Raw genomic sequence first — 4150 nt, forward strand, 5'->3', positions numbered from 1 at the left:
AGCATTGTTTTCATCCCTTAAACATTGCTTATGGACAGGTATGGGGTGACTCTTGCCTAAAACATTCAGAATATAACAAAACTACAACTTACAAAAGGAACCTTAATACATTTTGGTACAAAAATCGTTGTCATTCAAGACATTCAAATACAGGGTTGTGGTTCTTTAGCTCTCTAAATAAAAATAAAATAATCTAATATATAATTAAAGAGAACATGTTTTACCTCCAAAATGTGGCTTTCCTCCAACCAAACCATATAGGTTAATGTAGGAAGGGGCACATTTAGCCCTATTGTTGTCCCACAGTTTTAGCTGCAATATGAGAAAATGAGAAAAGCATATTGTATAAAACATGTGCAATATTCTCCCAAGTTATCTCACAGAGTATATGACCTATATCACTATATGACCAAAAGTATGTGACCACCCCTCTAAATTACTGAGTTTAGGAGTTTAAGTCACACCTATAACTAACAGGTGTATAAAATTAAACATAGGATGCCACCTGTGCCACAAGTTATTTTGTAAAATGTCTGCACTGCTAGACCTGTCCTGGTCAATGGTAAGAGAAGTGGAGAATACTGGAGGCTTTTATAACCAGGATGTCCAACTGGGATGCCCAACAAGGTGTGATGACAAGTTTTCCACACTCTTTTGGTCGTAGAGTGTATCGAGGCAGGGGTAGACTGGGATGAGGGGCAGATGCCCCCCAGGCCAGGAAACTGCTGGTCCTCAGTCCATTGATCAGTCCTTCTGTGCACAGTAAATGCATGGTGGGACTGACCCATAGAGTTAAGGATGACCTCTAGCAAAGGCCTCTCCATTAACACTCTCAGTGTGCTGAATGATTATAAGTGCCGGTATTTGATGTAATGTTTCACCACTCAGATGCAGGCCAAGAAAGAACAATAGATCAGACTTGTTACTGGCCACTGGAGCACCTGGGATGAGTCCTCTCCTGGGCCTGTAAAGGTAGGCAAGCTGGTAAGGGGTCCTAAATGTACTTTAGATGTGTGTTTGAAGGATGGAGGGATCTATATTTGTGACTCTGTATGTACATGAGTGTGTATAAGTGTCACTAAATGTGAGATAATATGTAAATGTCACTAAATGTGAGATAATATGTAAATGTATGTATGTAAAAATCTGATTTACATATGTATACAAATTAAAATGTCCACCATGTGAACTGGACGTAATATGTATTTGTGATCTGAATATCAGGTCTGGGGACCTGTAGCCTTAATTACAGAGGATCAACATTAGGTATGTGTATATGGCAAGGTATGAGTTTAGTGTATTTCTTACTTTCCTTTAATTTCTTACTTTAGTGGGCTTATTTCAAGTTTAAACTTGAGATTGAATTGAAGTAAATTTCACTGCATACCTGAATTTGTCAATACGCTTCCATGCCCCATCTCCTTGCTGCGCAGCTCCACTTCTTCTCTTGCAGCTAAAAAGGGTGTTGGGAAAAAATGAAATTCAAGCAACAATTCTGAGCTCTGTTTGAGAGAAAGTGAATGACTATGTGAGTGAATGTGAGAAAGTGTAAAAGAGCATGAGAGAGTGAATGAGAGTGAATGACAACAAAATTTGTTTCCAAAATTTGTTCTCCTAAAACAAATAGACCAAAAATTGAACAAAAAATGTGTCCAAATCATTTTTGAACAATTTGCACAAGTCTGCAGCTAAATGCGTCTTACACTCCTCTGGCTCAAGTTATACCCTCCCCTACTTAAACACCAGAAGGACAGGGTGCAACTTCATGAATGGATGAGCTGCTCTTATGTGGCAGGGACCCGTATGAAAACTATTTCATATAGATATTGGATGCTATCGTTGGATTTTCTAACACCAGCCTCTATGAGTGAATAGTTGGTCTTAATGTTTCAGTCACTGATTTGTTGTTAGGGCTACCCCATCTCCATTCTTTTCTCTACCTCTGCTTCTTTCTATCTCTCTCTGTTTGTATCCCTTTCTCACCTTAGGTTAGACAGGTTCCTTACACAAAATGACAGTGTTCCTTTTCACCGGTGGTTTGAAGCACATTCTGTGACTGCTCACATTTTTGATCAAAGCAGGGTTCATCTCTTTGGTTCTTGTGCCACGCAAATCCTGTGGTGTATCTTGTAAGGAACCTGTACTATAAAACATGGAAAACAGATTAAAACTGTGCTGTAATAACCGTGCTCTGGGAGGGTCACGCTCTCATCTGGACTTATCTGCCTTTGGGGTCCATATCAGCTCACAGGCCTCCATGGTCCTCTGACCACAGATATCTGGTACACAAGGAAAGCTGCAGGCCTACATTCAGCCAGCCACACACAGTAGGGACTGTCCCGCAAATATCAGGACAGGTGGCAGCACTACATAGGAGATAGTTTTAGACTTTGCCCTGCATCAGAAATTTTATTCGCACTTTCCTCCCACTGCATCCAAAATAAATCACCCAAGACACAGCACAGAGTCTATTTCGAAAGAGGATTAATGAGGTACTGTAGCTACACTGCCCTTACTGCCCCACTCAACAATTGTGGACTTCAATACGGATCAGAAATGCTACCTTCTTCAAGGTTATCTTCTATTGTTATCTATATAAAGGAAAATTCTCTATACATGATATGGTATTTCCAAAATGGGGACAAATGAATAAACCTGGGATATTTTTCATTTTTGCTTGTATAAATGTATATTATTTTTTTAAACTAGTTTATATTTATTTATATTTTTTATTTATATACAAACAAAATACCCTCGTGGAACCCTCGATCTTATTCCAGAGCATATATTAAGTATGAGTGAATTTAAATACATTTTGTCCTATGATCAAGCGATTGGTGATAGCCTTGTCATTGAAAAACAATAAATAATATTTGTAGGTATTTTTAACACAAACAATGAGAATTATGCTTAAAATGAAACACTCTTGGTGCACCTTGCGTGTGTATGTTGAAACCTGCGCAGGTTTAAAACCACACATTTTTAACATAAGACACAGCCAGGGTTTTTATTACTATAGGATAAAAAAAATGCTACCTAAATCATTTGTTTTGTTAGTACTTTGTGAAACAGTTAAGAAAATATATATTTTTTTAGTATTTATATATTATGTCGTATCATGTCCGCGCAGATCATTTCAAAAAAAGAGAAACACTTTTTTTTTCTCTGTAATCCAAAACCAGCTTTTATGAATCTCTTTATGTAGGAGACATAGAATTAAAAAGGCTTGTAACCACATTGGCAAATGTGTCGGTGAAAGGGTTAAAATCGAAAGAAATAATATATACATTATAACAGGACAATGTTAATATTCTAATGATCATCCGAAGCTTTATGTGGCCCTAAGGACCCTGTGTCGGTGTAGATAGTTGTCTCTTGTACTGTAGGGGTTATATTATCATTTTACAGGATTTAGTACACAGCAGCACGATAAGTACATCTCTGCTATTATTACACCTCATCTCCCCCTTTTTTTTTTTTAAGTGCAGACCCCCTTAAGACCCTGCATGCTTCCATTGCTATAACCCAGTGCTGTATGAATGCGCTGCTTTTCCTGATTCCCCTCCCCTCTCTCTGCTTCTGCGCTCTGCCTTCTTCTCCCAGTGGCGGGGCTTACGCCGCACTACTCATAGAACGGTGCAGCCCTGGGGGAGAGCAGGTGGAGGCTGCCGTTCTCGCACATGAGTCCCGGGGTGCAGGTAAACAGGGTGGGGACGAGGCATCTGCGCGGGTGCGTAGCTTCGGGGTATGGCAGGAGTTGGCAGCGTTACGTTCCCTTACAGGCCGCACGGAGTTAGAAAACAACAGGATATTGCAGGGAGAGGCAGTGCTGCCGGGAGGACGAAGCGGTGACATCAGCTGCTTATTTATACGTCTCCTGCTGCTGAGCTGGTGGAATACTGTATTGGCACTGCATGTACCAGCTTGGCACTGCTGTGTATATATCTATACACTTTTTATATATACATGTTTGTGTCTGATTATATGTATACACTATATATGTATATACTGTGTGTGTGTGTGTGTGTGTATATCTATATATATATATCTATATCTATATATATATATATATAGATATAGATATATAGATATACACACACACATGTATGTGTATATATATACATATATATGTTTGTGTTTATTTATATGT

At 39.0% G+C, this 4150-nt stretch overlaps 1 protein-coding gene across 1 annotated transcript in view; it reads left to right on the forward strand.

The window, feature by feature from the left end:
* The first annotated feature begins 3564 nt into the window (after positions 1-3564).
* Positions 3565-4150, forward strand: part of STARD3NL (STARD3 N-terminal like) — a 26670-nt gene continuing 26084 nt past the window's right edge. Inside the window, exon 1 of the mRNA XM_053467004.1 lies at positions 3565-3698. The gene's annotated coding sequence lies outside the window, so the exon portion shown is untranslated. The remainder of the gene's footprint in view (positions 3699-4150) is intronic.

The sequence above is a fragment of the Spea bombifrons genome, chromosome 5 (assembly GCF_027358695.1).
Source record: "Spea bombifrons isolate aSpeBom1 chromosome 5, aSpeBom1.2.pri, whole genome shotgun sequence".
Classification (NCBI taxonomy): Eukaryota; Metazoa; Chordata; class Amphibia; order Anura; family Pelobatidae; genus Spea; species Spea bombifrons.